Source organism: Tetrao urogallus, assembly GCF_951394365.1.
Source record: "Tetrao urogallus genome assembly, chromosome: 4".
Lineage (NCBI taxonomy): Eukaryota > Metazoa > Chordata > Aves > Galliformes > Phasianidae > Tetrao > Tetrao urogallus.
Genome location: NC_136817.1, coordinates 36,695,405 through 36,709,339, shown reverse-complemented (window position 1 = coordinate 36,709,339; position 13,935 = coordinate 36,695,405).

Sequence of the window (13,935 nt, the reverse complement as noted above, 5' to 3'; positions counted from 1 at the left end):
CATGTTTCTCTCCTCCAGAAAAAAGAAATATTAAAAGAGAATTGTAAATAGCTGAAGTCTGTAAGAAATGGAATAGCTGTTCCTCTAACGTCTCTGCAGCTTAACAAAATGTTACAGCCCAGTGGAACAAGCACTTAATTTCAGAATCTGAAACAACATTTATTGTGGCAAAGGAAATGGTATTTTTGTTAAAAGTATGCTATTCATCAAGGGCTTTCCTGTATATGGCTTTTTTATTCAGCCAAAGCGAGGTTTTCATTTTATTTCTGATCTCGCAAATACAGACTTTCTCTGCTTGTGTTTTGAAGGAGTTAGAGAGCTTTTGAAAGGTCATTCGTGTACACTCATTGTGAGATCTGCTAGGAGTACTGTATATTTAGCTTATGGACAAATTGAATGGCCACTTACAGCAGAGGTCTAGATAGAAAACGGCCTTGATTGATACCTAGGTAACCATGGGTTTAGAGAAATACTGTTTAGTACCAGATGGTCTTGAATGGCAGCCTATGGTCCTTCTCAAGTATTCCTGTGGCAAAGCTTTACTGCCCCAAAGTGAGTGACAGTGAACACTGATGCAGTTACAGGTGCATATGACAATAAAGCCAATGAACTGTAACTTGATCAATAAAGCATACAAATCTTGTTGATACAAAATGTGAACCCAGACTGGCAGAACTCACTGGCGAGCAATGGTCTCCTCAGCAGCATGATAAAAGTCCCTCTGCCTTGTGCTGCTCTAGAGAGGCTTGCATGGACAACACCTGACACCCAGCTCTGGTTGCACCAGGAGAGTGGTGGTGGGCTTGACATAACAAACAAGGAGGGGACGAAGGAAGCTGAGATCTGTGCAATAAGACAACAAATTTCAACATTTCTGCTAACATGATCAGCAGGGAGAGGGCAATGGGTAAAAGTACAGTGGGAAAGTCAGAGGAGAGATTCTGAACTAGAAACAAAATAGAAAGGAAAAGTGCTGCGTGGGAGAGAGGAAGGGAAAGATGCTAGACAGCAGATAGAAAGGGGAAATCAGTGCAACAGGGCTGTGGCTGATGGAGTTACATTACTTGTGTAGTGAGAAATGAGAAAAAGGACAGTAAATGAGTTTTGTAATAGGAATAGAGAATCACAAACGGAACAAAGGAAGAGGACAGGGAACAGAGACAGAAAATGTTATTTTAAGAAAAAGGAGTAAGTAAAGAGAAATTGAAAGAAGGTCAAACAGTTATTGGTGTCAGGAACAAAAATGATCAATGTGAAAGTGGATAGAAATATGAATATATGAAGACAGTGGGAAAAATGGAGAGAGTTTAATCAGAATATCACACAAATATATGGGAACAAAGAGGTATAAGAACAGACAAGAGGATCGACAGTAAGAAATCACACAGGATAAGATATTTGGGTTAGCAGTTCACTGTAATGGTTTGGCACTGCATTAGCTGGCTGTTAAAGTACTGTGACTGCTGAGTCTGAAAGGGGTGCGCTTCTGCTTTTTCACCTTTGGATATGAAATGATCCACGCTTTCTCCATGAGTAACTGCAGACAGTGCTGGGAAGATGCGCTCTGAGGTGGCAGAAGGAGAAAGTTCCCCATGGGAAGAAATAACAGTTTCTTCCCAAAAAGCTCCACTTGGGGGCTTCAGCTCAAAGTCAAGGCTAAGCTTTCTGTAATGGCTCTTTAATAGGAGCTGGCACAGGAAATTGTTTCGTAATTGATAGACCTCAGTGCTTTTACATATTGCTGCAGAAATATTAATTTGGAACAGGAGGCATGCAACAACAGGGACACTCAGCTGCTCTTCCTGCCGTGAGCAGCCTCAACCCAGCAGACCAAAGTGAGCTGGAGGCAACAGATGTCAGATCAGCACTAAGTTAACTGTTGTGCCATTTTTTTGACTTCTTTTGTTTCCTCATTGGAACTGTTGCTTTTCTAAATAAAGATTTTGGCAGGTAGTAACTCTGGTAGCATCACCTGGTCAGTATGGCAGAATCACTCAATGTAGCCCACATGCTTTCATTTCCAAGCACTGATTATCATCCAATCTGTGTCTTTGTGCCTTCTGCAGGAACAGCTCCCTCTCAAGCACCTTCTGGTCGAGACCCCCAGCTGCCATCTCTAGAAATTGGGGCCAGCTGCAGCCGCCCCAGGTCTCCACCAAGTTGGAAAGAGCCAAGATGGAGACAATGAGAGGTGTGACTTAGGGCATGTTTTCTTCCCACGGGGAAGCTTTATTGCTCAATCCCTTGCTGTACTTGTTCTACCATGTGTGCATAAGCACTCAGTGAAGTAGATCCTTGAAGGTTCCCCAAAGAAAATTAATTATTTATCCATTATTTACACTCTTGACAAGCACCTTCCTACTCAACTACAGCAATGTGTGTGCTCTCTCCTATTCTCCTGCTGCAGCGCTCCTATGTAGGATTAATTTACTCTTCAGTGAAGCAGAAAGATGTTGGCAGAATAACTGATTTGATAGCTCAGTGATTCTGTCATGCTCTTGTTATGCGGGGGACCAAGTCTTCTTTCTGGCCTAAAAAAACATTACTCCTGACAGTCTAGGAGACACTGCAGGCCATTTGCCTCCCACCTCCAGAAGCACCACAGGACAACTAGGACAAAAAAAATATATATTTTTTTGGTGGCAAGAACAAAACTACAGGCCTAGCAAAAATGAAATTTTAAATTTGTTTGCATTGGAAAGGAAAAAAAAGCTCCAATGAGATACAAGTTTCATTTAAGAACTTTGAATGGTATGTTTTTTATCTTCATTTGAGGGCACTTTTAACTGAGAATGACAAAATAATACTTATGAAGAAGTTTGTTTCTCTTTAATTCACTTCAATTTTGAGCTGAGTGTTTATTTATTAACTGCTAGCAAATAAAATAAAAAAGGATAAGGAGCTGCTGCAGGCTGTGGTTGAATTACTCAATTGAGTAAGGACTGGAAGTCAGAAAGGAAGAGTGAAACACAGAAGAGCAAAACAGAGACAGGAATGCAGAAGGTTGCTGTATAATGCACTTAATGACTGAGACCTTATCAGTGGGGTGCCAAACCAGGAATTCAGATCCAGTGACAAAGTCAGCAAAAACCACTGCCAGAAGCAGTACCATGGTAAATCTTCACACCCAGCTCAAAAACACCAGTGATTTATAGAAAATAGAAAAGGTTCAGACTGTTTCAATGTTTCAGTAAAGCTATTACAAGCTGTAATACTTAGGAACATTACTGCACAGCTGCAATGTGTTTTTGAAAAAGAGGAAGGGACACTTCTCAAAACAGTCATTTAGCAGCTGGTTTTTTACTGGTTTTGCTACCAGTTACCTTTCTCTGCAGGCAAATCATCATTTCCCTTTGAGTTGAATAAGGACATATCCCAGTACCTACTAAAGGTAAAAGGGGTTTTCTTTCCCTGTTTTCAGTGGATCCTGGTGAGCACTGTTGAGATAAAGCTTTGATGTGTTAGGCTGTCAATATTTTTAACCAGCCATGTTGATAAGGTTACTGATGAACCTCAAAAGTATTTTGTAGCAGGAAGACAGAAATCATTTCTCTAGACTGACTTCTCACAAGCACTTGGAGTGAGTTATTCAAGACCTCGCTAGACTGTAAATTGCCTACACTCATTTGCTACATACAAGATCCAGGAGCTGATATCTCAAATGCTGTCAATAACTACAGATCAGACTGTGCACAAGCATATGTACAGTATTACGTTGTGATTAGAGGGTACAGGGAGGAACAGATAAGCACACACACACACACACAAAAAAAAATCATAAACAAACAAACAAAAACATTGATCTTAATGTCCATAATTAAATCTGAATGGTTCCAAGATGTGGAAGTGGCCTGAATTTTCATCCTGATCAGATGACTAACATAGTTTATACATAATAACTTTGAGAGTTTCTTTGCTCAAAGTTTCCAGCATTAACAAAAAAATACAGAAAAAAAATTAACAAAAAAATATAGAAATATCTGTTACAAATTCATCTGAAGCAGCCATGGATCTAGGCCTTATTAAATTATTAAATTTCTTCCCAGTTGTCTTCAAGAAAGAGTGGGAAAGAGATCTCTAAGTGGAAGTGAGTTGTGAGTATGACGCTGGGAAGATGCATCCAGTTGACAAAGCACCTCCAAGAAAAGGTAAAGGAAAAGAAACAACAAAATGAATCTAATCAGACCCCAGAAGCCCCAGTTTTAGAAAATGCCTGATGAAATCTTGTCTGAATAAGGCTATAGACTTTCTACATAAGGCTATGGGTGATAGTGCTCAGGTCACTCATCCAAGCAATGAAACCACTTCAGGGAAGATAGTTATGACAAATACAAGATCAATTATCCCAGTGACACACCCACTGCTTTAGGTTCATTGCAACTTAACCTAGCAGAGCTGCAGGAGCCCTCAGGACTCCAAAGTGTGAGCAGAAAGCCCAGCAGTTTTGGAGGTGTTGTGCTGGAGGTGGCATGTGTGGTGGAAGCTGTGGGAGTGGAGACAAGCCGTGATGATGAGTGGGTGCTGGCTCCAGTGTGCTTCTGTAGCTTCTGTTACTGCTCTTCAGGGGTTTGGTTTGTTGAATTTATTTCTGTGGTTGCTTTCCAAATGTTTCTGGAAATTTCAGCACCAGCCTTGAGGCTCGCTGGCTGGATGTCGGCGGGACTCAAGAAGGAAAAATGTAACTGCCTCCAGAGTTTCCAGAGAGATGTTACTTTTGGTTTGGTTGTGATTGAATCTGAAGAACATGTGCATTTTGTTTCTGGTGCGGTAAGAGGCCTAATTGTCATATTATCTTGTGATCTAAATTCAAGAGAAATACATGCATCTGGTAAAGTGGACTATGACAACCTCAATATCACCACCATTATGAATTAACTGCACTCTGTCGACACATTCCATAAAAGCTCATAAGCTTATTCATAAAAAACACAGGGATGGCATTCTCTGCTCTGTTGTGTTCCCCATGCATTAAACAGTCTGTGTTAAACAGGTAATGGAAATTGCAGGCGACTTCAAAATACTACAAACTCAGAGTGTCATGCATTGGTCTTATGAATCCAGTGTTTCATCACAGTAAGATCTAGAACAGGAAAAGAGTGGAGAGGAACAGTAAGGAGATGATGTGCTTCAGTCATTCTTAAGTCACCAGAGTAAATGCCTGTTGGTATCACTGCCGCTAATCCCCCTTGGCTGGTCTAACCACAGACAGAGGAGATTCAAAGACATACAGTAAAGTTCAAAGCACTTCATTTCATTTGGTGGAAATTGTATGTAGTTGTTTACATAGGGCTGAATCTTAATGTTTTTTGGTGATTGTTTTATAAATACGTGCAGGCACTTCCAAAACAAACCAGGGAGGTGACTGGAGTAATTTCATCTACAGTACATTTAGATTCAGAGCACTCTGCTGATAGAGAAAGTTAAAGAAGGAAATCAAGTACACCCTGCTCCCCCACAAAGAGACTCCCAACATCGGTGACTGACTGGCTTTCTGAGAGAAGATGAGATCAAATCTAACTAGCAATGAAGATATTCAGAGCTGAGAAAAGAAACACATTTGAATTTTAGGGTGGAAATAGGTCAATGTTGAGGTTTCAGAAGCAGGGCAACATTCTCAGAGAGATGAGAAATGGAAAATATTTTCATGGCAATAGTTTGGGCAGGCTGAACTGAAGAGGGGAGAAAAGTTGTGGTCAGAAATGGGGAGGATATTGAAACAATCAGTCATAGGCAAGTGTTGAGACAGTGTTGTCTGGGGAGGGAGACTTTTGAGAAAAACAAGGTTTTAAAAACAAACAGAGGAGGAATGGAGTAACTGGTTTAGTGACCTAGTCAGCAGGGAGTGCTAACAGTAAGAGAAAAGTGAATAAGAGTAATGGTATGTACAAATTCCAAGCAGCTGGCCTTCACACTAGTCTAACTTTGGCAGAATGCTATTTCCTACCTCTGTGCACGTTGCAAGCAGCACACTTCAGAATACTCAGAGCAACAAATACACACTTATTTACTGGCCAAAAAATGTAAAGTAAAAGAGATGCCTTGAATTAAGGATAGTTCACTGGAACAAAACTATTTGAATAAGGGAAGTTTTGGTTTCCTTTTCCAATAGAGTTATTCTGAAAAATGTAAATCAGTAGCACAAGAAACTCCTTTTCTTCTCTTTTGCTTTTGTTATACTCATTTGCAAGAGTGCCAGAAGTTCCCAACATTTCCTTACTCTGTTATCTCCAGCTCCACAGAACAGCTACTGTTGTAGTGATCTTGATAAGGGTGCAGCTGGCAAAGTGACCACGACATATCAGTTGTATGTAACGTGATATTTGTTCTCCCCGCTTACTTGGTACAAAAGACTACTGTAATGATCTTTCCTGTTCTCTGTTTACAAAGCAAATTAAAGATGATCCCATCAGTCCTTTAACTTTACTTCCTTCCTTCTCCCCAGCCATACCTTGGACCTATTGTACCCAGCGATGTCTATTGCTTCTACTGGGTCACTTCAGGGCAACTGTTTTCAGCAGCCCAGCCCTGCAGTATTTCCTTGCTTGCAACACAGAGAGATATTTCACAGTGAGACATCTGACCAAATGAGAGCATTTTCAGGTGTGAGGCAAAACCAACAATTTCAGTGATTATTTTGCTCATCATGATTCAAAATAAGGGTGGATGAGCAACTGGATGGCTTACAGAGAAAGGGAAGGAGGGCAGGCCTTTTGTTACAGTCATCCAAATATAGTCTATGCTGACAGCTACTGAAGCAACCTTTACGTAATGGTGCTTCACCAAGTGGAATAAAAGCAGGAGTGAACTCAGCATCACTCTCATCAGACAGAAGGGAATGGCACACATAAGCCTCCTTTGCAATTAGAATTAACAGGTAGCTTTATTGGATGCCTATTTAGAAAGAGTAAATAGTAAATAATTAGCTGCTACAGCTCTCTGAGGGCACATACGTGCAGAGTGCAACCTGAGAAGCTCAGAGCCTGCAGCGTGCTGGGTCTGGGTGGGACTGCCAGCCCCTGTCTTGGAGACTCCTGCAGAGTTGTTACAAACTGCTTTCAAAAGCACTGTATCACAGGAAAGCTCTTTAACTCAGCCTGAGGCTTTATCAGGATTACAGCACTAGCTCTCTTTCAATGTATTAGCACCAAATAGATTGCACAAACCAGCAGGAACTTTTCACACTTGGAGGTCAAGTTTTTCTCTTGGAACTGTGGAATATGATGGATGTGCTGCCATCATTTTATTTCAAGCAAAACTGATAGCCACTTGAGAGCATAGAAACCTGCTGAATTAATTCATCTCCTTAATGGTATTTAAGCTTTGGCTCAGGTAAATATTTCTTTAGCAATTATTATGAAATATAGAGTGATTCATCCCCCAGCTAATGATTAGACAAATGCAGTATTTTCACTTAGGCTTTATGCATACCTTTACTAGTCATTTTGTCTGTAAATACAGACTTTGCATTGATTACTAGAATTATTCAGCCTTTTTTTTTTTTTTTTTTAATCTGCTTCCTTTTTCTTCTCAACATGTTACCATACCTCCATAGAAGAGCACCAAAAAGAGAAACAATGTAGCCACAGTCTTTACTGCAGGAGCTTCAAAGCTTAAGATCAGCTTTTTCCCTTCCCTTGGCACCAGTTTGGAGAGGAGCAGCCCCATTCTCATAGCTCACGTTCAGCTTGAGCTGGGTGAACGGAGATACGTGAACATTCCGGACCCTATCTTCCAGCTGATACGAGATGTAGGTGCCTGCTTTCCCATCATAATTTGACAAATCATGCAATTGGCAAATTGCTGGCAAATCTTTCTCATTCAGAATTTTGGGGAATCTTTTCATTTGTTTAAAAAAAAAAAAAAAAAAACCTGGAAAAATCTAAAAGAAAATTAAAAAAAAATTATTTCCTGAATGATATCCTACAGAGAAGTAGTTTCTTCATTTCTCCATTGGAAAACAATCTTTTTTTCAGCTCTTAATTTTCATCTGTGGTTCCTGCTTCCTAGACCATGTACCACAAGGAAGAAAAAAGCACCTAAATAGCTTTACAGCCTGGAGGGCTTCTCCCTCACAGCCTGAAGTCACTGTATTCACAACCTTGCTAAGAGTTTCTTCCTTTTTATAACAATACCAGAAGGCCTAGGAACAGGGTGTTGTGAATTTTTTTTTTAACTTTGTTAGATGGGTTCCCAAAATATCATCAAAATGATCTCACAAACACATAACCTACTTCTACATGCAAACAAGCAGGCTGGCTTCAGATTAATCAGTGAAAATTCCTTGTCCAGAGGTTCTAGTTCTCACTTTTTTTTTCTCTCATGAATTTGGTCATCAGCATTAAATTCCAGAATCAATTAAAATACGAACCAGCAGAAGAAATGAAGTATATAAACCCTGCAGAAAATGGTGATAGAGATTAGTAGACAATAGCTATATGCACTTACCAACAAGAGAGCTTAGTCTGTTGTACCACAGGAAAAACACTGATCAGCAGGTTATACAGAGAGCTGCTTGTAGATGCTGTAGATGGATGTGCTCTCATTGTCATTAGGTGCAGGTGACATCAATCTTGGAGAAAGTTGGTAGTACACAGAGTGGAAAACCCACTACCACCCTATTTCAGAGGGGGGAAAAAAAAAAAAAAAAAAGTGACATCAAATTTAGGAATTAAATCCCCAATTTTCAAACCATTTAAAGGTAGCTGGCAAATATTTTTGAATATTTTAAACAGACAGAATGAAAAGACTTGGACCGTATTTGAATTATTTTAAAAGTTTTTGAAGTATTTTGAAAATATAAACCACTATAAATCCAAGATTATTGACAATTGAGAAATCATAGCATTATAGATGAATGTTGTCTGCCTGATGAACTCCGTTGTGCTGAAATGGGTGACAGGATCTGTCTGTATTCTGTTTGAACACTTTGGTACTACCAAAACAGAAACATGTCACAGCATTACTACTCTGAGGAGCTGCCCTAAACCTTCTCGCACAAGTGAAATTGGAAAGGAGTATTAACAACACAGACAAACTACACTACCTCTGAAAAAATGCATTTAAAAAGGAACGTATTTCTCCTGATGCACAGGAGTAGGCAAACTTGCTGATATATTGTTACAGAAGATTTTGGTATTATTTGTCACCCTGAGATTTCAAAATATTCTGCTTAATAGTCTGAAGAAGAGATTCTGGTTGTTGATAATTGACAGAATGCATTTGGAAGACATCTGGACCACCCAAATTCTTGTTCAGTTTCTATAATGTCTTGTTCTTTTGTACAGCCACTGGTTCCTAAGTTATCACAGCTTGTTAGGCATGGAGCCACAATTACATCAGTGCTGGTACATTGTCAATCTGTAAGACCCTTGACTACTTCCTCTGGGTGCTTTAACAATCCAGCAATTAAAGTTTTCCTTCATATATGTAAACTCCTCCTTACATATTCTGGATATTATCACTCAGGCAATAAAAAATGACACTGAGTTGATAATAAGATGGAGTCAGCATGGCTCAGTTAAGTATCTCTGGATGGCTAAAAAGCAATGAAAAAGAGCATAACCCAAAAGGTCCCGCCTGCAACTGCTGCAGATGACAGAGGCAATCCATGTGACGGCATATAGATATCTAGCTGTACACTGGCTGTATCCTGTCTCCTGAAACACAGGGCATGCTCCTGTACCCACTGCCTGTTTCAGGGGCTAAATCCCTTTACATGCACATCGTGTGCCACTGCAACATCTGTCTTTCCTTCCATATTGCTACTACTGCTCTTCTAATTTCCTGAAGTTTAAGAGGTGACTCAGTTGGAAGCAACTTAGTGTATTTCTCTGCAAATATATAAGGATGTGTATTCACAGACAGACATGTGTAATACTCCTTTGCTTATGAGAGCATATCAGGCTGATTCATTAAGTGGTTCTGGAAAGACAACCTTGAGTTACCTCAGCAATAAAAGATTATAGATAACACTGATCCAATAACAAGTGCATGTTGAGAGGTAATTTCATGGTCAAAAATTAAACTAAGAGGCATTACAAACGCATAGTGTTGACCACAAATTTTCATGTAACTATTATATACATATAAATATATATATAAATATAACTATTATATACATATAAATACAAAACTGTAGGAGAATGTTTTGCCTTCTTCTCATGGTCTTTGTATGCCACCATGTTTGATTATCGAAAGGAAAATATCCTCACAGCAAGCAGCCAGTAGTTGGTTTCATCAGCAAGGAAGTTCTAGTGCAGTACATTGCATCAGTGACGCTACAGCCTTCAGAACAACCCAGAATAGGACTGCAATGGGCCACTCCAGATAAAAGCTTTCTCCTAATGGACTGCAATTTTCCAGCCTTCCATAAAGATGTGAATAAAATGCCAAACTCATTTGTTTCTCTCTCACTTAAAAAAAAAAAAAAAAAAAAAAAAAAAAAAAAAAAAAGTGACTTTAAAAATGTCAGGCTGTATAGGTACATCTGTACTATTATTAAAAATAAAGTGCAGATCCATGCCTAATACTAGTATATAATTTTTATCAGTATGTGTCATAGAGATACTTTCTGCTAGTTCTTTCTTCTTAAACTATAATTCTATACATACCAGATCTCGTTCAAAGGACATTTTTCAATAGATTCACAAGTTTCACAAGTCACAAGAGATTTCACAAGTCCCAGAAACAGGCCCACTTTGAATTCTTTGTCAGTATTTGCTGGGACAAGTATTAAAGAAAGTTACTTTAAAGAATGCCTTTGAACAGCAGGTCAGTTGAGTGATTCACTTCCAGCTCATTTCCACTAGAGTTCAAGTAAGTGAATTTCCTTCTTTTTCTCTTTTTAATCTTTGATTTTTGATAGATCGGTAATTAGTTAGCCTTTGCTTTGTGCTATGTACTGCTTGCTAACCATGGATTTGTTTGGGGTTTTTATGTGGCTTTTAGAAAACAGAAGGTGTCAAACTCAAACTAGCTTTTATAACAATGCCATTATATAACCATCCAATTAGTAGCACATTCAATGCTATTAATAGCAGCTTCCACATATAAATCATTTAAACCGTTTTGTGTAGTGTGACAAAAACCGGCAAGAAGAGGCTTCATATCAGTTATTTTCTCTGAAAAGAATAAATGAACTTAATGCAGATATAGGAGGTGCAGAGTAATTAATGTACTACCGGTTGCCAGATTGCTGTGTGTTAAGATGCTGTTTACCTTTCTGTTCTTCCAGATTTTCAGAACCAGTGCAATCTAGCTTCAGCAGTTTTAGTCCCAACTGTTTCATGTGACAGAAGGGAAGAGCAGCTCACAGAGTAGGGAGATTATCTGTAAACAGAATACAACCTCGAGCACTGATTAGCCATGGAGCAAACACTGGTCTTTCAGTGAGGGTCAGAAGTACATGAGCCTCAGATATCCATTTTATATACATCTCATGCAGAAGGATGCCAGAGATAGAGCTCAGACTGAGATGGTTTGAATTATTCAGAAAAGGTGGAAATCTTTCAAGTATTTTTCCCAGGAATACTAAAATTTTGTGTTGTGTTTCACGTGTACATTAATTATCGTATCATAATGACTTCTCCAATGATTATGATGTTTTACTGTGGTTCAACTGGAATTTTGTCCCACAGTGTAACACTACTTTTCATTGTCCTCTATTTCAGCTATTTCATAACGTCAGCTATTTCTGGGCCGACGTTTGTCACGCTGCATCCACTCTAGCATAGACACATATATATAGGAAGCTAAACTCTCTCTTTCAAAAATCTTGACTGGATTTGCAATCATCAGAAACAGCTTGTGTTTCTGACCATAGAATCTGATCCAGAACTTTTTGTATGAAGTATATTCTGAAAGGTGAGTTAAGAAATGATTTCTATTTTTTTAAAAAAGCTACTTTGATGTGCATCATGTGAGCCAGTTTGATCTTAAACTCCTCTCCTACTGAATCCCAACATGGAAGCACTGAATTCATGAAGAGATTTCTTTCCATGGCCTAACAGCCTTCTACTCTTCATCAAAAAAATTTCTTTTTATACCAGATGCCCAATTTGACATGAGGGTGGAACAGATTTAGCTGGTTACCTGCTGCTAAAATCCTTTCTTATTTACATTAAATTATGCTGCTATTTCTCTCTAGTTTTTGAAAAAAAAGAGTGTCATCGTTGCATAATGCTATCTTGGCCTGATAATCTTTAAAAATGGCTGGCAAAGTAGTTGGCATACAAAAGCAGGCTTCCTGGTTAAACCCAGTGAAGCAGGTTCACCTTCATGTGGATCAGTCAAATGAAAGACTCAGAGAAAAATGACTGTGACCCATTTTGTTCTACTGAAAACGTGTCTCTTATGCTCAGCTAAAGAACCATATATTGCCTGAGTGCTCAAAGCTATTTATATGATAGAAGATTGCTTTTTAAGTCAGGTTTTGTAGGATCAAACTAGCATATGAACATCAAAGTGTTCGAAGTGATCGAAAAGCCCTGCTGCATCACATCAGTGGCACATCTAGCCCAGTGTTTTGACTCTCAGCAGAAGGAAATGCCATGCAGGTGTTGGAGTACAGAGCCTGGCTGCTTTCTCCAGCCCCAAATCACATTCACACTTGACTTTTATAGCAGTATACATTATATATGGCATGTATAAATAGCAAAGAAGGCATGGGAAGAAAGCAGAGTGGTAAGTCTGTGAAATTTTCCCATTCACCAAGAGCGATATTGTTTCTTAAAAAATGGCTTTTTGCAGGAAACTGTTCAAAGCACTCACAAATAGTCTTCTGAACTCATGATGCGCAGGTAACTTTAGCCAGCTCTACAGCTGTCAGTATGGTAAAACACACAGATTTAGGTAACTCACAGCAGCCACAATGTACATACATCTGGCATCCCCTCCTAGACAAGCGAGGTTCTTATTTCTAGAAGTGGCCTTGTATGCCAGCCATTGCTGGCATGGGATTTTTAGTGGAAACTGAAAGCAATGGGCTGTTCCTCAGCTTCAAATGTTATTTTTCTGAGCAGCAGCTCAGATGAATATCTTGCAAATGGAAGATGCATCACGTAAGTTTTTGGTGCCTGGAAGCTGGCTTTGTTTGCTCTATATATAGCATTGTCAGTATTTCAGAGACAATTAAAAAATATATCAAATAATTCAAGCAACTTTTCATCTGACAAACCTGCAAGCAAAGGGTTAATATGCCCTCTGAAGTTCTGAGAGATAAAAGCTTTGTATTTACTTTAACAAACCTGCCAAAGAGTTTAGAAAGGCCACATCTCGAGCATTAAAGTACACCTCTAACATGCATTTATAACTGAACATCTCTGGATGCTGACATATATGAACAACGATAATTTATGAGTAAACTTGCCTACCATCTATAAAGGAATAAATTCATCCATGATGCAAGATTGCCTCTCTACTTCAAAATGAAGAAACGGGACTCTGGTTGCATTGCTGCTTCCACCTTCTCAATGTCAGCTGAAAAATAATAATATACTTATTTCATCTGTAACTTGACAAAAAGACAGTCCCTAAATGATTAAAGCAAGACAGTACTATGCATCTCTTTGTCCTTCTTGCAGACATTTTCAAGGTATGCCCTTCCCAAAATGGAAAAAAAAAAACAAAAAAGATTAAAAATACCAAGTGTGGGTAATGGTGCTGGCTTTACCACTTACGGACATTTTCAGAAGCTCACAGAAACATGTTCCTGATATGAAAAAGACACATACTAATAATAGCAAGGGGAAGGCTTCCGTTGAGACTTAGATGCATTTTTTTTTTCATACCGTGCTGTTCTTATCAAGTAGGGCTTACCAACAGTTCCTGTTATTTTTCCCAGTGCAGTACATTTGCTTTGCCTTTCTGACTTTTTTAAGGTGGATGCATACATTTTCTAACTGAACTGCCTGTTCACACAAGAAGGGTCTCATGCAG